The sequence below is a fragment of the Budorcas taxicolor genome, chromosome 17 (genome assembly GCF_023091745.1).
Source record: "Budorcas taxicolor isolate Tak-1 chromosome 17, Takin1.1, whole genome shotgun sequence".
Taxonomy (NCBI): domain Eukaryota; kingdom Metazoa; phylum Chordata; class Mammalia; order Artiodactyla; family Bovidae; genus Budorcas; species Budorcas taxicolor.
In genome coordinates, this window is record NC_068926.1 from 34265562 (window position 1) to 34291983 (window position 26422).

Below are 26422 nucleotides of genomic sequence, written 5' to 3' on the forward strand. Positions count from 1 at the left end.
GTTTCCCCATCTAATTGCCATGAAGTGATGGGACTGGATGCCATGATCTTCGTTTTTTGAATGTTGAGTTTTAAGCAAGCTTTTAAACTCTCCTCTTTCCCATTCATCAAGAGGCCCTTTAGTTCTTCTTCACTTTCTGCCATAAGGGTGGTGTCATCTGAGGCATATCTGAGGTTATTGATTCCAGCTTGTGTTTCATCCAGCCCAGCATTTTGCGTGATGCACTCTGCATGTAAGTTAAATGAGCAGGGTGACAATATATAGCCTTGATGTACTCCTTTCCCGATTGGGAACCAGTCTGTTGTTCCATGTCCAGTTCTAAAGTGTTGCTTCTTGACCTGCATACAGATTTCTCAGGAGGTAGGTAAGGTGGTCCAGTACTCCCATCTCTTTCAGAATTTTTCACAGTTTGTTGTGATCCACACAAAGTTAATAAACCAGAAGATGTTTTTCTGAACTTTTGTGCTTTCTTGATGATCCAGTGGATGTTGGCGATTTGATTTCTGGTTCCTCTGCCATTTCTAAATCCAGCTTGAACCTCTGGAATTTCACGGTTCATGTACTGTTGAAGCCTGGCTTGGAGAATTTTGAGCATTGCTTTGCTATCTTGTGAGATGAGTGCAATTGTGCAGTAGTTTGAACATTCCAAAACCTGTTTAGCCCGCTTACCCTGCCTTGCCCATTGCTTCCCATGGAAACCACAATGAAGGCTCTTGCCCACATTTCTGCTTGTTCCTCTGCCTTCTGACCAGCCCTGGTGCTTTCCTGTGTGACCTTTCACGGCATGCCATGCCTCCTGTTTCTGGGGATCTGTGAATATAAATTTCTTCCTTCATGACAATCATTTCCATGTCTCTGTGTCTTACCACATCTGATTGAAACAAATCCAGGGTACATCTTAGAACAAGATTCTGGAGGTCAAACTTTGGAAAAGTGATCATAAAGTTTTTGACTTTGTATCACAAGGTAGACAGATTCCTTTCTGAAGTCCCACTTCAGGCTATCCAGGCAGTTCTAATGCTTTTCAAAGCTACTTTCAAAAAAAAGAGAGAGAGAAGGAATAAGTACAGTTAATTGGGGAACCCTGCTTGGATACTATTTTGAGTGATTTGGAGCAGTGAACTTTAAAGAAGGCACTGTCATTTTCAGGCAAATCAGTTTCTCCTTCCCGTACATATACTTGTGGCTTTTGGCCCCTTATCTTCCTTGGGGGATTGTTTTGGCTCATGAATCCTTTCCATAATTCTCTTTTGTTCAAGTGATTAGTCAACCTTCAAAAAAGATTTTACGGACATCAAGATGGAAACAAAACAAAATACCTTTGTGTTTGAGCATTTATGATAAGTGCATCTTCTAAAACATGGGTCATGGGACAGAGCCCTCCTTGTCTGGGACTCAAGAGGTATTGGCTCTGTTAGATATTGTGTCTTATGATATATCTGTATCATTTAAGACAATATAATATTGCTGAAATGTGTGAAAGTGTTAGTTGCTCAGTCGTGTCCACGTAGTCCAGCAGGCTCCTCTGTCCACCGTTCCCTTCGTTCCCTTCCTGACCTAGAGATCGAACCCTGGTCTCCTGCATTGCAGATGGATTCTTTACTGTCTGAGCCATCAAGGAAGCCCATCTTCAAATCCTGTTGCTGAAAGGGTGGAACTTAATTCAAAATGCAGAAACAGACCCAGGCATTTATAAATATTTGGTAAGAAAATGAGTGAGAGCAGGCTGTGCATTCAGTAAACGGTCCTGGGACAATTGCTTAGTCCCATGGATGAAGTCTAGATCTGGGTGCTGCAACTTGCACGGTCTCTTCTTCCACATTTTACAGATCAGTACAAGTTACAAAGTCAACCACAGCTCAACAGAGCAGAGAAATAGACTCTACCTTTTGAGAGAGGAGCCGCAGTGCCATCTGACAAAGTGGCATGGGCAGAAGGAGACTTGAGTCACTAGAGGGAGGGTTGCCAGATGTAGTAAATAAAAATACAGACAGCCCAGTTAAATCTGAATTTCAGAAAAACAACACATTTTTAGTATAAATATGCCCCAAATGTTACATATGATATACATATACTAAAAACCTCATTGTTTATCGGATGTCAAATTTAACTGGGTATCCTGTATTTTGTCTTATAGCACTAATTAATGGCCATTGTTAAAATGTTTACCACAAATATGGGCTTTTAATTTGTACATAAAACAATCCTAGCTTGATTTAGGAACTCTCAGTTAATAAGTATTTCTAAAAATATATATACCAAAAAAAATTATTTTTAAGTTTAGGTTTCCAGAAGTTTAGAGCTCTTTATAAATATTAATTAACAGCTTATCAGTAGAGAACAGCAAGACAAAAGAAGTGATTTCTGTTTAGCTACATCATTACCTTTAGATGAATGGTTCCTCCCTTTATCAGTTTATTAAACGTACAAGTCAGCTTACCAGCTCATTCACATTCATTCTCACATCTTTCCCTGGTACATTGAGAGGATAAAGAACTATTCATCCCATCATAAAGGTGATGTTCCAGCATTGCTTTGGTGAATAGATATTCCCAAGCACTCCCCAGGATTATATCCAGGGGCACTGTCCCTCAGGTCTCACCTTCCAGGCTGCAGAGGACCTGTTGTGATCTCACAACCAAGTGGAAAACCTCAGTGCCTCTGACAGAGGAAAGCCCCACAGTCTATCATCCAGGAGACTTGTTCAGTGAAGCAGAACAACTTTCCAGGAAGACATGATAGGTTTTATATTTCTAAAGAACCTTATTCTGGCAAAAATAATATCACCTAATATTTATTTCTATCTCCAATTTCTGTACCTCTTGACTTTGAGTCATGGTTTTATGGAATACCTTTAGGGTGTGTAATCATGCCCTGGATTGGGGATACATGAGACCCTGGTCCATAAGAAATACTGTTTAGTAGATGAGAAAAACATCATGAACAGAAATATAAAGACAAAAGCATAGAAGTCATTTTTCTAACAGCTGAAGAAAAGCGATGGCTAATATCCAAAAAGGTTTTGGTGAAGTAGGAGAATCATCAGCTGAGATTTAATGGAGGGTATCGTGTGACAGGCTGAGCAGGGAGAGGAAAACTGGTCGAGACTACTGTTGTTTTGCAAGATATATTTCCCATTTTTTGCTTAAGTACATAACCCTCAGGGTTTTGCTAGGTATGTGGTCACCTGTAATAAAAACTACATTTCCCAGACTCCATTGCAGCCAAGTGTAGTCCTTTGGTCAATGCAACCTAAACATGAGGCCATTGAGTGTAATTTCTTGGAAATATCCTTAGCATGAAGGGGCCCACCTTTTCTTCAGCCTTTCCTACTTCTTGCTGGCTGGAACACTGACAAGAGGGGAGGAGCACAAACAGCCCTCTTGTAATATGAGGTAGAAGCATGAACTAGAATGCTGAGGGTAATGGAATGGCAAGACCAAGGAGTCTTGGTTTCTAACACCACACGTGCCCTCCTGCTCACCATAAGTGCTTACTCCCTGATTTCATTTCCATAATTGAGAAATGAACACCTGTTCTACTAAAACCTTGCCTTGGGGTTTTTCTACAAAATAAAATAGTATCCTTGCATAACAGATATATAACATAATGGCCAAATCAAATACTTAATAGGAAATCAAAACTATGGTTACCAGAATATCTTTCCAAAAAGTAGTGACCTTATAACACAGTCAGAAGTTTGCTATTCCCCAGGCCCATTCAGGCAGATTTCCAATTGAAGAGCAAGGCAATAGGGAAATATCCAAGCCTAACTCTAAATGAGCCTGTCATTGAAGAGATTTATTTTCAAGAAGAGATCAAAGGGTCAAAAAAGAAAAATAAGAATCGTTTGCATTGAAATAGCTCCAGCCAATTCCTACCAAATCAGGCTGAAAATAAGTACAAGTCAAAGTTGCAGTGAAATTAAGTATTACTTCTGACCAATCTCTCTTAGCCTTTAAAGATGGCTGTAATTGAGTTGTAGAAGAGCCAGAAAACATCTTACATGGCACACCATTTCTTGAATATCAGTCTGCACAATGATAAGATAATTAAATCACGGTACTTTTAACAAAACCTAATTTCCTGGAAATTTAACTTGTTCTTTTTTTTTCCCAACTGACAAAACCCAAAATAAACATGAAAAGTTGAACATTACTTAGCAATTTGAGCAAATATCAGTATTTATTTCAAACACAGTTAATTTGCAGACATTTCTGTTACCATCATCAAGCCATTGATAGGATCCTCCCATCAAATAATTCTAGAAAAGGAAGAATAAGATATTCTTTCATCTTTTCATTCTTTTTGATTTTTGCTTTTAAGGTAGCATTAGTTTACTAGACTGAATTTTAAACTTTCTAGACAGTATCATACTTTTCCACTTTAATTTACCTGTACTTTTCTACAAAGAATTTTACAGGCAGCTAGAAAATTTCACTCTAATACTTTATGTTATGGTTTTTATATTGAGGAAAGATATTTCAGTGGTTCACACTTTGAAGACCTTTCAGGTCAGAGGCCAGTGGTGGCTTTTCATGCAAACCACAGAACAGGATGGAGGTGCTCATGGTCTTCACACTTCCTCCCATGGGCAGTGACTCTGGTGGGCCACACTGACTCTAGTAGGACTGGGACAGTGGCAAATATCACTCAGTTCCTGAGAATCAATGAAGTGTTAGGGATTCAGTCATATCAGACTCTTTGTGACCCCATGGACTGTAGCCCTCCAGGCTCCTCTATCCATGGAATTCTCCAGGCAAGATTGGCTGGAGTGGACAGCCAATCCTTCTCCAGGGGCTCTTACCCAGGGATAGAACCCGGCTCTCCTTCATTGCAGGTGGATTCTTAACCATGTGAGTCAGCAGGATCAATAAAAGGAGATGTTGAAAACAGATCTACAAGATAAACCCTACTATAGATATATAATTCAAATATTCCCCTCTTAATATGAAGATTAAAATCTGTTTTAATCTTATGAAAATCTGTTGATCTTAACATTGTTTTCAAAGGTGACAAGGCAAAATAATAAACCAAATAGACAAATAGAGGACCGTACAAAGCTCAAATATTTATATATTTTATATAGCTATTTACATAACACATAACCAAGCCACTATTTGGAAAACATCATCTCTGTTTTTTTCAACAGCTCAAATTGCTCAAATCACTCTTAAGGATTATCAATAATGATTTGATCAAGAAATCCACCAGAAGTTTATCAGTCCTTGTTTAACATGAACTTTCTGCAGCCTCTGAGAACAGTGGGTTATCCCTACTTCCAGAAAAATCTCTTCTCTCTTGGCTTCTGTAGAACTATTTTCTCTTGGTTTGCTTCTTATCTCTCTGAGCAATCCTGTCTGCATTGCTGGCAGTCCCTGAAGTGTTACAGTTCCCTAGGGTCTTGATCATAGCATTGTCTTGTCCCATGGTTTAAGCACTGCTGCTGCTGCTGCTGTTGCTAAGTCACTTCAGTCATGTCTGACTCTGTGCGACCCCATAGACAGCAGCCCACCAGGCTCCTCCATCCATGGGATTTTCCAGGCAAGAGTACTGGAGTGGGGTGCCGTTGCCTTCTCTGGTTTAAGCACTACTCATCTGCTAAAAGAATTCCAATTCTTGACATTATTAGTCTCAGCACATACTTCCAAGTTTCGTTGTATCTGTTGTATTCTGGATTTTTTTCACTTGAACACCCCAAAGACACCAAATCCATTCCAAGCCAGACTTATTTTCTAAATCTCTTCCTTCCCCCGTCCCAGCTTCATCCAGCCACAAATCCTGTTTATTCTACAGGCTATGCATCATTTGTTTTTCTCTCCAATTTCACTGATTCTTATTCAGCAGTCAGCTGGACCATTACAAAAATTAAAAGAGGAAACAAACAAAAACCTTCTAAATAGCTGCTTTTAATTTCATACCATTTCCATTATACAACAGCTTATGTGAGCCTTCTAAAGTATCTAACATGGTCATTTTCCTATTTGAAATCTTACAGTGACTTTCCTTCAGTTGTAGGTAAACATCCATACTCTTGAGGGTACAAAACGTCTTTCATACTGAGCACCTTCATTTCAGCCATCCACTTCTTCACACACTCAACTGTGGTTCAGTCACCTTGAACTCTTAGGTTCACTACACGCACTACAATCTCTCGTTCTGCTGTGCCTTTGTACATGCTGGTATCACTGACTGGAAAGTTCTTCCCTTCTCTTTTTACTTGGAAAACTCTTTTAAGAAATTCCCCTTTCTCCTATGTCTATGTTATAGAGACTCTTCTCCTGTGCAGTATTAGATATTTCCTTTCTTGAGTCCCTTTGCATTTTGTATGTTTTCATTGCAACAATTTACACAATGATTTGGAAGCACTTCTTTACATGTATATTTTTGCTTTATGAGGAAAGGAACCATGTCTTATTCACTTTTCTGTGACTAACACCAGGCACAGTGCCTGGTGCTTGAAAGATGTTTGTTTTATTAATATTAAACAGAGAAGCGGGTACACAGATAAAACACATATGGTCCTTGATTTCAAGGAAATATGTTAAAGATCTAAAGATGTATCATGGAAAAAAAATGTAAAATAAGTTTGCTTTTATTCCACCAGAGAGTAGAACTAGTAAAATTTACAAAGAAGCAAATGTTTATTTAATAAAAGAAAGTACTCTGTAATTTGTGGAGTTATCCAGCAACCAAACAGGAAGTCCAAGGGTTAGTGAGTTTCCCATCACTATAGTCAAGCCGAAACAAAATGGCCTAATCAACCAGAAGGAGGGCTATATTCAATACTTGTAATGAATGAGGGTTTAGGCCTCTATAAATCTGATGTCACTATGTGAAAAAGACATGCTTTAATGATTCTGAAACAATTTTTTGAGGAAATAAGATTATCTGATGTTACTGCCATGATTCAGTATTTTAATATATTAAATTTAAATTAAGTTCAGAGTGTTTATAATGAGTTCACTGAAATTTTATAATTCTATAATATTCTGGGAATGCACAACTAGAGATGTTGTATTGGAGTTATCTGGGGGAAAAGCAGTAAATATCTACTTGGGAAACATAGGCATAGGAATCAGAAACATGGAGGTAAAAAAGCACCTTTGTTACCAATTAAGGTGAAAAGTTTTTTACTGATAAGCCCCATTCCTCTGCAGGCCTAACAGACAACCCTGTTTTAAAAATAGCACCTGGAAGGACAAAGAAGCTAGAACAAAAGCACTGACTTCTATGAATTTTTTTCTCACATGTGACAGTAGAGGAAATGCCCATCCTAGTAAAGAAAAGGAGACATCTAGTCACCAAGAGGACGCCAGGAGGCATGGTAACAGATGAACATGACACACTCAGTTTGCACAATGCACAAGGCTGGAATGAAACTATTAAATACTCAAAATAAATAAATAAATAAAATAAATAAAAGTACTCAAGCCCCACCCCCCAGTGCTCCTAGAGGGTAAAATGCAGAGCAGCAGAAATATCATGAGGACCCAGAAAACAGCCTGCCCTGCTCTGTTTCCTCCCCATTTCCCACCATCAGTGGAGGCGAGTGAGTGAAGGAGTGGAGAGGAGCTAGAAATGCTTCTTTTACAAATTCTTCTGGGGAACTGAGAGGAATGCTCCTCCTCTCTACGGAAGAGGAAATGAAGAACAGGGAAGAAAAGTCTTATATACTCTTAAGAGCAACACCTTCTTTCCAGTGCCTCTTATTCTACGACAGGCTTTACAGATGAGCAAACAGTCCTGCTTCATTGATACTTTGAAAGAATCAAAAGTCAGCAGCTGTACTAAAGACTAACCTCTTTCTTTATTTTAATAACATATTTTACTTAACCCAATATATAAAATTACATTAATTTCATAGTATAATCAACATAAAATTAATTATTGAGATATTCTACACTTATATTCATTCTAAATCTTCAAAGTTAGGTGTGCATGTTTACACTTAAAGCACATTTCGGTTTGCATTAGCAACACTGTATTTGTCAATAGCTACCTGTGACTGGTATCATACTGGACAGCACAGGTAAATGGTTAAAATCTGTACCTGTTGATAGCATATATCTTGTGTTTTTCATCCAACCTGACAATCGCTGCTTTGTCATTAGTGTATGTATACTATTTATATGCAATGTGATTATAATATAATTAGATTAAGCCTATCATCATATAATTTTTTAACCAAATTTTTATTTTATATTGGGGTATAGACAATTAACAAACAATGTTGTGATAGTGTCAGGTGAACAGCCATATATACATGTATCCATTCTCCCTCAAACTCTGCTACCATCCAGGCCGCCACATAACATTGGGCAGAGTTTCAGGTGCTATACAGTATGCCCCTGTTGGTTATCCCTTTTAAATATAGCAGCATGTACATGTCCATCCCAGCTCCCTAACTATCCCTTCCCCTGTCCTTCCACCCAGCAACCATAAGTTCATTCTCCAAGTCTGTGAGTCTCTTTCTGTTTTATAAATAAGTTCATTTGTGTCATTTATTTTTAGATTCCACAAATAAGGGGTGCCATATTTCTCCTTCTCTGTCTGACTTACATCACTCAGTATGACACTCTCTAGGTTCATCCATGTTGCTGCAGATGGCATCATTTCATTCTTTTTAATGGCTGAGTAATATTCCACTGCATGTATGTACCACACCTTCTTTATCCATCCTTTGTCAATGGACATTTACCAACCTCTCTCTTTAGAATGAGTTGTTTTACTATTTACTCATGCACCCATAGCCTTCCCTGGTGGCTCAGAGGTTAAACCATCTGCCTGCAATGCAGGAGACCTGGGTTCAGTCCCTGGCTTGGGAAGATCCCCTGGAGAAGGAAATGGAACCCACTCCAGCATTCTTGCCTGGAAAATCCCATGGACAGAGGAGCCTGGTGGGCTACAGTCCATGGGATCACAAAGAGTCGGACACGACTGAGCAACTTCACTTTCACTTTCATGCACACATATAGTCAATGAACATTATTAAAAGTCTATGATCTAACAGAAGCAGAAGATATTAAGAAGAGGTGGCAAGAATACACAGAAGAACTGTACAAAAAAGATGTTCATGACTAAGATAATTACGATGGTGTGATCACTCACCTAAAGCCAGACATCCTGGAATGTGAAGTCAAGCAAACCTTAGAAAGCATCACTACAAACAAAGCTAATGGAGGTGATGGAATTCCAGTTGAGTTATTTCAAATCTTGAAAGATGATGCTGTGAAAGTACTGCATTCAATATGCCAGCAAATTTTGAAAACTCAGCAGTGGCCATAGGACTGGAAAAGGTCAGTTTTCATTCCAATCCCTAAGAAAGGCAATGTCAAAGAATGCTCAAACTACCACACAATTGCACTCATCTCACACGCTAATCAAGTAATGCTCAAAATTCTCCAAGCCAGGCTTCAACAATACATTAACTGTGAACTTACAGATGTTCAAGCTGGTTTTAGAAAAGGCAGAGGAAACAGAGATCAAGTTGCCAGCATCCACTGGATCATGGAAAAAGCAAGAGAGTTCCAGAGAAACATCTATTTCTGCTTTATGGACTATGCCAAAGCTTTTGACTGTGTGGATCACAATACACTGGAAATTCTGAAAGAGATGGGAATACCAGACCACCTGGCCTGCCTCTTGAGAAACCTATAAGCAGGTCAGGAAGCAACAATTAGAACTGGACATGGAACAACAGACAGGTTCCAAATAGGAAAAGGAGTACATCAAGGCTGTATATTATCACCCTGCTTAATTAACTTATATGCAGAGTACATCATGAGAAATGCTGGGCTGGAAGAAGCACAAACTGGAATCAAGATTCCCAGGAGAAATAGCAATAACCTCAGATATGCAGGTAAGACCACCCTTATGGCAGAAAGTGAAGAGGAACTAAAAAGCCTCTTGATGAAAGTGAAAGAGAAGAGTGGAAAAGTTGGCTCCAAGCTCAACATTCAGAAAACGAAGATCATGGCATCTGGTGCCATCACTTCATGGGAAATAGATGGGGAAACAGTGGAAATAGTGTCAGACTTTATTTTTTTGGGCTCCAAAATCACTGCAGATGGTGACTGCAACCATGAAATTAAAAGATGCTTACTCCTTGGAAGGAAAGTTATGACCAACCTACATAGCATATTGAAAAGCAGAGACATTGCTTTGCCAGCCAAGGTCCGTCTAGTCAAGGCTATGGTTTTTCCAGTGGTCATGTATAGATGCGAGAGTTGGACTGTGAAGAAAACTGAGCACTGAAGAATTGGTGGTTTTGAACTGTGGTGTTGGAGAAGACTCTTGAGAGTCCCTTGGACTGCAAGGAGATCCAACCAGTCCATTCTAAAGGAGATCACCCTTGGGTGTTCATTGGAAGGAATGATGCTAAAGCTGAAACTCCAGTACTTTGGCCACCTCATGCAAAGAGTTGACTCATTGGAAAAGTCTCTGATTCTGGGAGGGATTGGAGGCAGGAGGAAGAGGGGACGGCAGAGGATGAGACAGCTGGATGGCATCACCGACTCGATGGACGTGAGTTTGAGTGAACTCTGAGAGATGGTGATGGACAGGGAGGCCTGGTGTGCTGCGATTCCTGGGGTTACAAAGAGTTGGACACGACTGAGTGACTGAACTGAACTGTACTCCTGATGCTTTTGTGCTAGTGATCAAAGACAAATAAGCCTCTATGCCCTTGAATAAGAAAGTCTAGCTGAAAGAAATGTCCTGTTCATAATGTGATACATTGGGCAATAGGGGCAGGAAAATTATACTATGAACCCAAAGGAGAAGGAGCAATTAATTACTAGAAGAAAGTAAAAGGAACATGGTAATGAAAATGGCAAAGATGAGGGGGAGTCTCATGCAAGCTTTGAAAGATGATTGGGAGTTCACCAGGAGAAAGTGGATGGGGACAAACATATCCCTTGGAAAGAATGTCCTTGGGCAAAGGTACAAACATCTCAATATGAAGAGCTTCCGAAAGCACTAAAGCAAAAGGAAAACACGGCAGAACTTTTGATATATGTGAAATATTCCACATTTAACTTAAAGTTTATTAAAGCAAGGAAACTTTTGCATAGTTTAACATGGTTACAAGGATCTAGACATGAGGCATTTTGAACTAGTTAATAATAACCAAATGACTTAGGGAATTATTCATTAATCATTAACGAATACCCCCTGGATCCCTCATCTTTGGCTGATTTCCAACAGTTATATCTCAGCAGCCTTGGCACTTGATATTTGAATTTAAGCACTTATGCCCATAATATAAAAACCAAAAATATTTTGCTTCTGGGTCATTAAAATTTTTAGAATAATAAGCTGTTCCCTCCCAGCCTCTCTCTTTGGTAGAACGCCATCCAGGAATGTGTTCTCTATCGGAATTCACGAGGGAAATAAAGCAGTGCTCTTATTAAGGAAATCCATTTCCTCCAAAAGGATAAAATATGACAAGGACTGTTTTTCCAACTTAATGTAAATTTCATAACATCAGCAGTGGGCCATGCAAACTGCCAAATGGAAAGGCTCTCTCACACATGCTACCCACAGAAAATAAGGGCTCAGAAAGGACAGAGGTTCCGGGCACCTCAGAGAGGCACACCCTCCCCCAGTTCTCTAGGCTCTAAACCAGTGAAGCTACTCCTATCATTTGAAGGCTTAGTCCTTACTAGATACTTTTGTTTAGGACACCTAAAATAATGAGAAGTTTGGTTTCTGTTTTTTTCTTTCCTTTCTGTCCCTTTCTCCTCACAGATACAATACCAGTGATTGAAAAGCCTGGCCTGCAAATCTGACAGTCTAACTTATCTAGGTCTATCTCTTAAGTACAAGGTCGACATTATCTCAGCCTGCATCCTGTGTAATTATAGCATTTGGCTGGCATTGCTGAACAGGGGCTGAAATCCATCAGGTTCTAGTTAATCTGCCTTGAGTAACCACAGCTGGTTGGCCGGAAGAAAATGATTATGAAACAAAGTTGTTGTGTCTTAATAATAAAGATTACTGATATGCAGGAAAGATGGATCCAAGGTTAACCTTTTCCTCTATAGGAAGGCTCTGTATAATGTGAAGCAAACCAATTTGTCTGTAGTCTCCTCGATTACATATTTGGTGTCTCTTCCTTTCTTTTCACCCTTACCCTTACCTAATTTCCCACCAGTCCTAAATTTTTATTACTCTTCAGTGAAACACGTATATTAACTTTTTGGATGTTTTCCAAACAGACCACACTAGAAATTTAATGGACATGAGATCAGCTTCCTTCTTTTTAATTAGTCTTCAAACTTAATCTTGTCTTGTTTTAAGAATCAGTTTGTCTTGCTAACATTAAGGCTATGCTACTCACACTACAGACAGGACACCAACGAACTTACACGGTGAGATTAGGCAGTATGCCTAGTGACGTGTGGCACGGTGCAAGCCGTGTATACAACACATGCAACAGACGCATAGATGGGGGGAAACTCCCCATCACCATTTGCAAAACACAAACAGCTCAAGCATACTCCCAATCCAATAATTCCGACCTCTTTCAACAATAAAAGATGAGTATAAAATGATTTATCTTGCAACTGTGGAAAACCTCATGCAGTAGTACGGTGGTTAAGAACATAGATTTCAGAGTCCATACCCAGCTCTGCCACTCACCAGCTGTGTGACCTTGGGCAAACTACTTAACTTCTCTGTGCCTAACCTCAAATCTAAAATGGAGACATAATAATAATAGCTGTCTCGTGTGGTTCTCATTAGAATTAAATGAGTTAACATATCTAAAGTACTTAGGACAGTGCCTGACATTTCATAAGTATGGTAAGAGTTCACTGTTGATACAATTAAAACAGCTAAAGAAACAGGACTGGCTGGACCATGGTCCTACTGGATAGTTAGTAAGTAGGACTTGCAAAATCTTTTGCTCTAAATTCCTGTGTTTGATATTTGACTTTAGGCTATTAACATTCAACCGGAGGCTCATAAATAAGATGAACTGTGGTTAAACCCGTCATGTTAATGTGTCTATTCATAAGAAAATGAGAATGCACATAAAAGTGGTATGCTACAGACTTCACTTGGCAGGCTAGAATGAGAGCAGAAGAGGACAAGGGAAGATGCTTTGCTCTAGCTTGATAAAGCCTGGACATGGTGGCTCCCAGGTTCTTCCTTACTCCACCTCCCTCACTGCCCTTAGAGTGCATGCCTGGGATGACTGTGGAAGTCCCTCAAAGGAACGCAGTTTCTGGATTTCCAAGTCTACCTTCCCACCTTGGGCATTCATGCTTTGGCTCTTGCACATTCCTCTTTCTTTGTAATCACATCTCTAGTGTAAATGCATCCAACAATGATCCTTAATTATGTCCTCCTAATTACATACCTATTGCAGATCCATGCCAGCCCCCTTTGTCAACATTTAAGTCAATTGGATAATACTAAAAAAATGCATAGAGGCATAAGAAAATCATCCATGGGGGTTTTGGGGTGAAAAGATAAGCTGAGGAATATGTCTTTTTAATAATTCCTTTTCATTTTTTGTGTGCTTTTAAATTTTGGAAATTGCTTTAAAAAAAAAAAAATGTTGGATGCACTGGGTCTTTGTGGCTGTGTGCATGCATTCTCTAGTTGCAGCAACCAGGGCTACTCTTGGTTGTGGTGCACAGGCTTCTCATGGCAGTGGTTTCTCTTGTTGCGGAGCACAGGCTCTAGGCATGTGGGCTCAGTAGTTGCAGCACATGGGCTTAGCTGCTCTGCAGCATATGGGATCTTCATGGACCAAGGAGTGAACCCATGTCCCCAGCATTAGCAGGCAGAGCCCCATCCACTGTACCATCAGGGAAGTCCTGGAAATTGTTTGTTAATCAATTTACAGTAGCTCATTTTCACTCTTATTTCTCTTCTCTGATTTTCTAAAGATAACAAAGGAAAATATGACAGGATAGACTCTTGATGTCTATTGTGTGTTTGTTTATAAGATTTTAAGACATCATACTCACATTTATGTAGTTCCACTGATCTTACAGTACGTTCATTTATTTTAACTGAAGATAATATATAAAACTAAAAACATGTCAAAACACATAATCTTCCTTATATACCAAAAAAGTAAACAATTCATTAGCGAGTCATCATGATTTTATAATCTAAAGTGAATTTCTGCCTTAGTACCTATTTCTCACCATAGTAAATCTGCATGGTTCTTATTAATGTCAAAGAAATTTAAGTGTCCTAATAGAAAGATCATTTGAGAATAAATATGTTTTTAAAAAGTAACAACCGCTACCAGTTAAAAGAAAAGAAAATTTTTTTTTTGCTGAAGTCTGATTTTGGAGGTGGGGTTGGAGAGGAATGCCTATGTTTCCAGTTGCTAAGAAGAGATTTTTTTCAGGCATCATCTTTTCAAATGGAGCTTAAAATGGGTGGATTTCAAGACTGTCTTTTGCTCACACATCATGTCTCTAAAGGTAAGGAAGAGAATACATGAAATTAAATCACTTGGTAAAATATTAAAAAGTCAAACTATTTTAAACATATCATTATGAAAATAGACTTTCATAAGATCCTTGCTTTCTGTTTTTTTTTTTTTTAAGCAGTAGTCTTTTTATTTCTTTAATAATATTCAGTGCTACTTGTGTTTCCATTTCTATACTGAGCTTCCTAACATCTGTTTTTCATTTTTCTTTAATTTCCACCCGTGACCTCTGGCCTATTCTCTGTGTTTGGAGAAAAACAGGAATTAAAGTTGACATTATCTCTGTGCCTTCTCCAAACTGCATAAATTCAAATTTTTAGCCTGCCTTATTTCTCAGCACTGGTTTTCTGACCACAGAATCAATTTTTCTATTGTCTAGCAGGAAGTTTCATAATGTCCAAAACTGGGATCTGCAACCTGGAGCCTGGGTTTCTGGGGTGCTGCCTGGGCTTTCGGAGCACCAGAGTGTTTGTTCTAGATCTGTACCCACTGTGAAAATTGCTCTGGTCTAGTTCTAGTGTTCTAGAAAATCCCTAAAGCATGACACATGTGAGGTTCTTTTTATAATTACAGCATTTAGTTTCTCATATGAGACTGAAAAATGTGATATTACCATAGTATGAAAATAATATCATACCTGTCTGAAAAAATCAGTAGGTAAATGAGGAGGTTTTTATATTCGAAAGCTTCTGAGACATTTAGATTTCTCATATTCAGAACTGGCCAAGATCATGCTGCACAATCTTGAAGAGTTTCTTTGATTTTTTACAACAAATACGCTCGACAGGAAGGGGTTGGAGGGAACGCACCACTCTCTCAAGGCATTTTGTCAAGTAAAGTGTGCGGTTCTAAGATTCTCAGCAGCCACTCCAAGGAAACCATGCCACCCACCCCGCCACCCCAGGGTGTGTTGCTCATGTAAATATTATGCAGGCAGATAAGTAGTTTAAGAACCTTTGACCTTCAGTTTCCAATTTGGTAAAGGCAATCCTACAGGGGATTTATACAAAGTCCAAAAGAGTAGAATTTCCTGAGAGGCAGAAGCCACAGATAATTAGATCAATAATTACTATTAAAAACTCACTGCAGAGAGACTGCTATGTTATCACCAAGACAGAAGACCAGGCTGCCTCCCGTGATCCCACTCACCCCAGCCTTTCCTGGACCTGCAAGGCCACATCCATAAAAGCAGAACTAATAAAAAATAACAGCTTTTCTATGCCTTTTGGCATTAGCAACTAGTTTTACAAGTTTTCTTTAAAGAGTGAATGACTTCCTGTTTATCCGTACAAAATGCTTTCTTATACAGACTTTGCTACATATTTCAACATCAAACAATGCATTATTACCCTGAAAGAAGTGCTACTTAAGAGACTAGAATACAAAATTTTCTGGGAAGACAAAGGTGAGCCTAAAACAAAGAGGTGGACCTATGGTTTCCCTTATTTTTATAATTTAGGATCATTTGAATTAATTATTTACTTGTAACATTACTGGGGTCACTAGATCTTTTTCTCCAAATGCCATCTTATACAACTCTTTGAAGTTACACTTCTTATAAATCTATTAGTGCTTGTCTCTCCTTATAGAATAAGAAAGTGTTTTCCATGCTGTAGAGAAATCCATAAATAAGTCAGAAAACTTAACAAAGCCTAGCTATTTCTGTTCACCATCATGCTTGAAACGAGGAATTTATTTTTGGTCGACTCCATATTTTTCCTCTTGTGTGTCATAAGAGTGATTGTCAAAGTAATAAGAGAGGATCCTTTCTTGACACCAGAAATATGAACTGTAAGACATAAATTATTTTGTCTGGCTAACCATTTGCACAAATCTTTCTTTGCTTGTGATTAAATCCATTTTAGTATCCGGTACACATGACCCTTCACTCTTCCTTTCCAAGTTCCTTAGTTTCTTTTTGAAAATGCTGTATTCTCCACTTCAAAGATTGTGTATCCGGTGTTTATTCCCACTTTCTTTTAAAACAAATTCGTCTTGGCATTGCGCAGGCATACTTTCAATGTTTGTTTCCTCTTCTTTCCTAAAATAAAGGTTCAAAAACAATTCCAAAAGAGCCAGTGATCTCTCAGTTCTCTGAACACCTAAAGCAATTTTTTTTAAACCATCACCGAGTTGAAAATATTATATTCTGGAGGCCCAATTTATGCACCTCCCCAGACGGAACCATTCTCACCTGCCCCTCGCTTGCCTCTGCCCACTTTTCTCGCTTCCTCTTAGTTGAAAGCCTGGGCACTTGGCCTCAGTATCTCCTCGTCTTCCAACAGGATGGTCGCCTTTGCACCTGGACAGTCGGAACTCAACAGTTCCCAACACCTAAGTCCTGCCCAGCAGTGCTCACGGAGATTCTGGCTCACTTGGGGACTGCAGAGAAGGGCTGGAGAGCAGAGGCTGGAGGTGCAGGGAATTCAAGAGACAGAAGGAGAGGGAAGGAGGGGAAAGATGAGGAGCTGACAAATTCTCTGTTATACCTTCCTCGGAAACTGTTTCAGTGTACAGCATGTCATGTTGCTTCTCCAGAGACACCTTATTTGTGCAGGCTTTCCTTGTTAAGCTCTGACCAACATGGTAAAGTAACATTGGTATTTATTTAGTTTCCCCCCTTCTCTGACTCACATCCGCCATTTTCCCTCCTCCTCACTTCCTCCGGAATTATACTTCTCCAAGAAAACAGTCACATGTTAAGCTTTACCACAGGCTTTCTTTTCTGGGGATTGAGGCTTAGATGCCATTTTTACTAGATTTGTTAAGGTTTAAATGTCTCTGTATCCTTCACAGCACCTGGCATCATACAGAACACTTGGCTGATGCTAAATAATATTTATATTTAACATTTCTACTAGAACATAAGCTAGTTTAAAAAAAAAGGAAAATAACACATTTCTAAACGCGTAGGGATACTTCCAAAAGAGGCTTGTCTTTTGTCATTTATCTTTATTAAAAGTGTAAGTATTGGCATTAAAGCATTATCTATCAGGCAGTCCCCATCAGGTAACATTTAAAAACCATGTTTGACCTCTTTTCAGAATGACAGAGGTAATATTTGTAGTTTCAAAGCAGAAACATCCACTTATATAACCTCCACTGTTAACTCGGGGTTGTTACTAAATTTTCCATGCCACTTCCTCCAAACTAGAAAAGATGTTGAAGTAGAATTAAATGATTACAAGGCATTTGTGAATCTACATAAAGAGCCTTTTTATAGAACTTTTCTTTTTTTTTTAGTGAGGGCTCAATCATCAACATCTGTCTTTATACATGCCAAAATACAAATTATTTCAGCCCATGCTACTTTTCATTCCCTGGATTTGACTTATGTTAGTTCTCCCCACCCCCCAAAAAAAAACTATAGACAAAGTTTTTTTCAGTTCAGTATCCAAATATTTTTATTCAAATGTCTCTTTAATCTTGGTTTTTATTTTACTTTTTCAAAGATGAGAACTGAGATTCAGAAATTGCTCAAAGGCACACAGCATAGAGTGGCAATATTAGAACATAGGGAGTTTACACTCTGAAAGTTGCTTGTTTATCAGGCCACACATCCCCTTTAAACACTTGGTGCTCTTTCAGAAGAAGTAAAGCTTCTGCAGGTGTGGTGCTAGCCAACCCCCTCTTCTCCTTCTGGATCGGGGCTCTCCAACCTCTGGGGTCTAATCCCTCGTGATCTGAGGTGGAGCTGATGTAATAATAATGGAAAGAAAGTGCATAATAAATGTAATGCACTTGAATAATCCCAAAACCATCTCCCTCCCCAGGTCAGTGGAAAAATTATCTTCCATAAAGCCAGTCCCTGATGTCAAAAAGATTGGAGACCACTGCAGTAGAGGACAGATTCTAGCTGTCTACAGTTAGGACACTCTCAGACACATGGATTTTAAAGACATTGTGGGACCAATCAATATATGAAGAAGAAACCAGAGTCAAGAGTCATCTCCTCTGTAAGTACAGCTTTCCCACAATGCTGACAGTGACAATAGTCAAAATAGAGGATGTTGCCTTCTATGTGGGAAGTAAGCACCACTGCTGAACTGAGACAGCATGCTACAGAACTGATATTAATAACATCATGTAAAAGCTTACTAAAAACTTAGACGGAAATTCATTTCCATGTAACCCCACACAGGTCATGTCAGTGATGTTTCCAGCGCATTCCTGTTGAGGATATTTCTACCAACTCACTCCCCTCGCATACCTAGAAGGCTGGAGAGCACTCCTCAAGGGCATGATGATTAGAAATTAGGGGAGAAAAAAATCTTTCTACAGAAGCCTTAAATGCCAGGAGTCAATTTAACCTTTTAAATCAATTCAGTACAAGGGAGAGAGTTATTGAAGATATTTTTGGAACAGGAGAAAAATAATCTTGGAGCTTCACTCAGGAAAAGAGTTTGAAGTTGTAAGTATTAGGAACAGAGTAAGAGTGAGACATTTGTCCATACAGTGTGAACTAGAAGCCAGGACTAGGGTGCAAAAGCTCTATGAGTTGGTTGCTCTTTTTTTTCCATTCCACCTCCCCACATCTTCTCCCCACATTAAAGTGAGAGTAGGAAGCCATGCGGATGGCTGGCAACTGTCTTCACTGTCCCACGGTAGGAGCCAGACCTGCAGCCCCTTATGTGAAGTTCAACTCAATACAGTTTACAATTGCTCCAGGCAAAATTGAGCTCTCTGACTATTTTTAAAATGAAAGAGCTAACTATAAATTCTAGATTGTAAAATTTCAAATTTGAGACCTAAAGCTAAGGCTCCCACATACCAAAAATCCTTTATCTAGTCTCTAACATCATAATGATGTACAGATATTATACTGTATTGGTTACGGGTGTTATTTGGAGTGGGGATGGGCATTTGTGCATGCTGCCTCACTGATTTTACCATGAGTTAAAAGTCAACCTGTTCCTTCCTGTTTCCCATATAATCTCATAATAGAAAGTGCTAAATGACATTTTAAATAATTTTCAGGTTTTCTGTTACTGCTGCATTTAATAACCTTATAACAAATTGTCATCATGTTTTATAATTCTTAGTAGCAATAAAGTCTCCATTATGTTCTTCCCTGCTGCCTTAACCTTGGTCTACTTAATAAATGCTATACATCAAAGTATAACTAATGGGCCATAAGACAATTTTAACACCTTCATGGACTAATTACTAAAGCGGCCTTTATTTAATTCTCTGAGGACTAAGCTCCAAGAAAATTACAACCCAGTGAAAACATGAACCAAAAACTCAATGTTAGGCTTTCATTGTAACCCACTAACACATAGTGTCCACTTGCTGATCATAGTGAATATGAATCGAATTAGTACTTGTCCAGTTCAATTATTATAAAATTTGCTTAAAAACTGTTTTCTCCCTACAAAATTGACCCATTTAACTGAACTTTTCCAGCCCACAGAAAACAATTTTATTATAGTGGCCACTGATCAATTCTTTAAGAAAACTTCTAGTTAGGGACTAACTTTTTGAAAATACTGACTTGTCTAATAGTTCCTATATAATCAAAGAGAGCCTAACAAACCATTTGCTGTATTAGAATGTAAAACTTTGTTAATATGTATCTGTTATATTAAAAATGATTTTTCACTCTTCAGATATAAATTAAGAAGAAGAAAATAACTTCTAAATGAAAGCAAGGACTCAACGAATTCAATTCAGCTAATACATTTTAGTCTTACCCTTCAGAAATGGACTGTTACTGACCGAGGATTCCTAAATCAAGGAACCTCAGGTTCCTTAACACAGTCACATCTGCAAAATCCCTTTTGCTGGGTAAGACAGTATATTGGCAGCTTCTGGGTATTAGAGCATGAACATCTTTGGAGGCTATTCTGGCTACCACATCCTGTTTCTGTAACTGCACTACCAATAGGGAGGCCCACAGTCAGGTGGCTTAGTGGTAAAGAATCCACTTGCCGATGCAGGAGACACGAGAGACGCAGGTTTGATCCATGGGTTGGGAAGATCCACTGGAGTAGGAAATGGCAACTCACTCCAGTATTCTTGTCTGGGAAATCTCATGGACACAGGAGTCTGGTGGGCTACAGTCCATGGGGTTGCAAAGAGTTGGGCATAACTGAGTGAGCACACACGAGCATGTGAACATGACATAACCTAGGACTTGGGGAGGTTGGGCCTTCCATTTGCTTCCTCCCTACTCCAAACTGTGTCAGTTTACTCAGTCTCTTTTCCTTTGCTAGCCCTGTACATTTGCAATTTATTTAAGAAACTTTGTGATTCAGTCTAACATTTGTTCTGTCTTTCCGTTTCACGAGCTCTGGAATGATCTGTCTGAGAGTGAAGTTGGAGGCTACCCTGGAATCAAGGGAGCTCTGCAAACAACAGGACCTCAGTCTTGGTTGGTTCCCAGATGGAGCCTCGCAAACTTCACAACCTCATATGAATGAATCATGATTAATCCCAAATGAGAAAATAAATAGTCATTTATCTTTCCTAATAAAATAAGTCTATCTCTGGAAGAGTAGAAGATCAAATTGATCAAAAAGACTGAGAAAACTGAGTAAGAAGAAGGAGATATAGAAAGGAAAATAGTTTTGATTCGATAGAAACTAGAAACCACAAGAACCATACTGCTTGGATTACCAGAAATGATAACTTTAATCTGAGTAGAAATTGAAGGTCAAAGAGGGAGGTAATTTGTGGTAGACAAGAAACGCCAGCCTCAAAGCAGGAAGAATTTAAAACTAGAAAAATAACTATGATTTTTTTTTTTTTTTAAGTAGGGCAGGCCAAAAAACCTGATTTAGGCATATTCTTGGCCTGGAAGATGCAATAATGTTCTTTGTGTCCCAGATTTCTTAATTTTATTTTTTAAGCTGGACTTTGTATCCATTTTAGGCATCTAGTATTTGTCTATTTACATTAGTGCCACAAACATTTACTTGGCCCCTGTTTTGTACAGAGCATTTTTCTAGGTGCCTTAAGCCTGGCTTCTGGAAAACAAAAATTGAAACTAATGACTGTAGCATGTAACATGTTACATGATCTGGCTCCTGCCAACCCTTCCAGCTTCTCACATCAGCCTTCCCCTTGCTCTGCCAAAAACGTTTCCTTCCTGCTGTTCAGCAAACACCCGAATTATTTCCACTCTCAAGGTCTTTGCTGCTGCTTCCCCAGAATGCTCTTTTCAGATTCTGTTCCATGTCGGCTACCCCCTGTGCTTGACAGTTCAGAGAGCTCTTCTCTGTCACTCTGTCAAAATCAGCATTGCCCAGTCCTGTCCCAGATGTGCTCTATGGGATCACTTCTTCCAAAGCACCCATAACTGTCTACAGTGACCTTATTTGTTTCCTTGGAATTATTCATTCTGTTTCCCTGTTTCTATTTGCTAGGATGCAAACTCCATGAGACCAAGATTTTGCCTGTGTTCTTACCACTGTATCACCAGCACCCAACACTCAAAATGTTTTGCACATTTTAAATAAAAATCAAATGATTAAGAACTAAGTGAATGGATAGATAAATGGGTTTAAAGATGAATTAGATTATGTATTCTGGTAACATCATAGAATTTATAATCCTATTGACATGTGAGATATGTGCAAAGCCCCAAATTGTCCTGTTTCTTGTTGAGTCCTGCCCCAAGGCCATAGAAGCAGAGCCCAGAACCAAGGTCACCTTAGAAGCTAATAGAGGCCTTTTGTAACTGTTGCCAAAAGCCCCCTGATCATCACTAACAAGCTTCCTGACTCCAAATGAGGCAAAGATGCCCACTGCAGTAAACACCCCATAGTGACCCAACCAATCACCTAAGGTCAACCTTCCAGCAAGAATTTTCTTTTCTTGAGGCTATAAAAATTGGCTATGAACTCATGATCACCGTCCACTCTCCCTGGTCTGTCAGGAGGTTGGCCCGCTGTACTCCCCCTGTCTACTTTATCTCTGCTCTTTTTTCTTAATAAACTCACTCCTTTCTGAAATACTCTGTCTGGAAATTATTTTCCAACTGGAATTTGGACTGCCTTAACATTTCTGATTGGATTATAGTCACAATTCCCAAACTGTGTGTCAAACCTGCCAGGAAACCACAATTAACATTCAGAGGTGACACTGAATGTTTTAAATGTTTGAGGAATTTATAGGAAAACATATACTAGACATCATGAGAACTTCTAGATCAAGGTACATCACACTTTCGATGTCAGATCACATTACATTTTTTGATGATGTCATATCTTTGATGGGTTTTCTTATGGTTGCTGTGATAACAAGCAAATACATGCAAAAATCGGTGTGGAATAAGAAATGAAGTTGGTGGTATCCAGTTTGATTCCAAGAATTGAGAAACTGTACAGAGCCCAACAGATAAGTAATTCCAGTTATTAACATTTAAACTTTATGTGCATGTGTGCTCAGTCATGTCTGACTCTTTGTGACTCCATCGACTGTAGCCTGCCAGGCTCCTCTATCCATGGAATTTTCCAGGCAAGAATACTGGAGTGGGTTACCATTTCCTACTCCAGGGGATCTCCTTTAGCTCTTGTGTCTCCTGCATTGGCAGGCAGATTCTTTACCACTAATGCCATCTGGGAATTCCAAATTCTCTAGTAATCCATATTTAAAAAAGAGGAAAAAGGACAGATTAAATTAATTTTAATGGCACATTTTATTTAACCTAATATATCAAACATATTACCATTTTCACATGCAATCAATCTAGAAATATGAAGGTAATATTTTAAGTTCTTTTGTGCATCCTAGGTCTTCAGCAATTCAGACCAACCACACTTTCCATGCCCAGCAGTCCCAAGTGGCCAATGCAGGTCTACATCCACAAAGTCTCAAGCAGAAGGTATGTTTCATTATAAAATTCTGCTATATTTTTTAATCTAAAAAAGAAAAAATTTAACCAGGTTCCACAATTAAATTATTTGCCGTTTAAATATGGCAAATGATTAATAATTGAACATGACTTAAAAAAGAAATTAAGATAGTTATTACAAAATAACAGTCTGTCAATGATTTCATATTTTTCATCTGATGCAATGCCATTCTTTTAATGAGATCATCTGTTTAAGGCATTTACACAGTACCTGGCATGATTCTGGATAAGTATTGAGTATTGTTATTTATACCAAGGAAGATACATCAGTTTAGCAATATCCTGGTGGCTCAGAGGTCAAAGCGTCTGCCTGGAATGTGGGAGACCTGGGTTTGATCCCTGGGTCGGGAAGATCCCCTGGAGAAGAGAATGGCAACCCAGTCCAGTATTCTTGCCTGGAGAATCCCATGGAGGGAGCAGCCTGGTAGGCTACAGTCCATGGGGTTGCAAAGAGTTGGACACGACTGAGAGACTTCACTTCATTACATGACTAGGAAGAAAGAAAGCACAAGAATACTCATCAATTACTTTTTAGACTCTCTGTGGGAAACACTGGCCAAATAATTACATCAGAAAATATTTGTAAGATGAAGGTGAGTAGTAAATTGAGCACTTCCTAAGTGTTTAAAACCTTTCAAGTTTCTGAGCCTTATTACATTACTCAATTCTGAGTATCTCCAGTACCAGTCTATATCTTTACTGTTCTGATCAAAACTAATCAGTGTTTCAACCAGGAATTTTCAGGAGTTCACTCTTGTCCATACCTCCTTCATTTTTGTTCAGCTTAGGGGGGAAAGTAATGTGCTGATATGGTTTTACTTCCATATTCTCTTTTAAGAAATCCCTTCCATTACCCCATCCATGTTTCTCCCCACTTAAGCAGGAATGTGGCAAATGTGACCGTTCTTAGCCTAGTTAAAGCAGAGTAAGCATTCGCTTCAAGCATGAATTAATGGTAACCTTTGTAAGGCTGTATTTAACCTCTGCAAAATCCTGCTAGTTTCTGAAATATTCCTTGTCCTGAAATCAATAAATCACTGAAATCCCCACTGGGAGGGAAACTTCCTGAGGTCTCAAAGGCCAAGCTAGAGTGGAACCAGTAAACATCAGGTTCTCACAGACATGCAGTTAGAACATCTGTTTGTGTCTTCTATGCCTATTAAGATGTTTACTCTGTTAATTGTAGGCATAACATGGGTATCCGTCGGTATTTTTGTTTTCGCTCCCACTACAGGAATTCAATAACAGAGTTTCTAACCCAGGCCAAGCTACCTTGCCAGTGAATTAGCAATTTGTCTTTTGAAAAAGAGTATAAGAAATGCAGTTTGTCAGAAGCAAACGACGACTGATGAGAGATGATCATGAAGAAAACCTGCAAGTTGCGCTATGGACAAACATCTCAGCCATGTGAAAGTTCATTATTGGATTGATTATGTCGAAAGAGCCACCTCTGGGATCTAAGGATGGATTGCAAGCATCTCCAAGCATTTTAAATGCTAAGGTCATTAGCCTTCCCAGCTGCGCTGTTAATTTTCCAGCTTGGATTTTCCTGCATGAATGGGTAGTAATCTTCTGTAGTTTGCTCAATTTTGGAGTATTGGGAAAAATAGAGAAAGGATGTACCAAAATGCCTGAATTAGAGATTACTGAAAATTATTCATTACAACTCAGTAAATTAGCTGCATTTAAAAATTGTACTAGATAAATATAACAATCATGAATTCATAAAATTAATCCACTTGAAAACTTTGAAGTGCTGATGAAATTTAGTAAAATATTTCCCAGATGATGTTCTAATGGTATAATAATCCTGAAGGGATATTTAGCACACCAAAATTTGGGGTTCAGCTCTCTCTCAATAATATTGCTATGTGCATAAAGTAGTTTAGCAGCATTTAATATAATCTTTACTTTGCATTTATCCAGTATTCCAATTCACAGAAATGATTACATAGTAGTAAGCATCTGTGTATAAAATCTTGAAAGTATAATAGACATTTAACTTACATAAATTTCCCTCTGTCAAATAGTTATCCAATATTCTAATAAGGAATAAAAATGTAGTATTAATTTCATCATCATTTCCATTCATTATTTCTGATAATTATGAATAATGACAATTGCCACGAATAATGACAACGCAGTAGAAGCAAGAAGTTGACAATATTTAGCAACTAGCTTGCTCTGTGTCCAACACTGTCTCTGAAACATACCAGCTGGTTAAGAAGTATGTTTCTATGTCACCAGCCCTTTAAGAGAGGAAATTAAAAAGAAGGTAATACTCACCTGAAATTGAATTTCAAGATGGGCTTCCCATCTACTATTTAAGTTGAGATTTCTGAACTTCCTCAAAAGTAAGCACAACCACAGTAAAAACTCATTTGCTAAACATCCGGCCTAAAACGATATTTTTCAAACATCTGGAAACACTCCTTTGCCTCCTTTCTAAAACCTTAAGAACTACACATTGCTGAAGCTTGATGAATAAATTTTATTTCAGTGACTGTGGAACAGATATTCTCCACATTGGAACTCTATCAATACAGGGCTTTTCCAGTTCAGAGAATGTCCTTGGCTGTTCTTGGCTAAGAGATGGATTTTTATAAGGTTAATTGAACACCCCCCACCACCACCAAACACACACCTATTTTAGCTCTAAAAACCAATCTAATCATCAAACAGCCTCCATCCAGTTTCATAGTCACTTTATCTGTTGTTACAAACTCAGGTGTCCTCAACACATTTAAGACTCAAATTAATCCTTTGTCCTTATTAGTATGTATGTATTCTGTTTCTAAGTTAAACCAAAATGGTGACCTTACTGGGGATTAGAGTCATGCTAAAGTGATTGCTTCCCTGGTGGCTCAGATAGTAAAGAATCTGCCTGCAATGCAGGAGACCCAGGTTTGACCCCTGCATTGGGAAGATCCCCTGGAGATGGGAATGGCAATCCACTCCAGTATTCTTGCCTGGAAAATCTCATGGACAGAAGAGCCTGCTGGGCTACAGTTTGACTTCCAAAGAGTCAGACATGACTGAGCAACTTTCGGTGGAATGATTTCTACATTCCCCTGTTTTTCTATCTCAATCATAGATAGGGAAGAAAG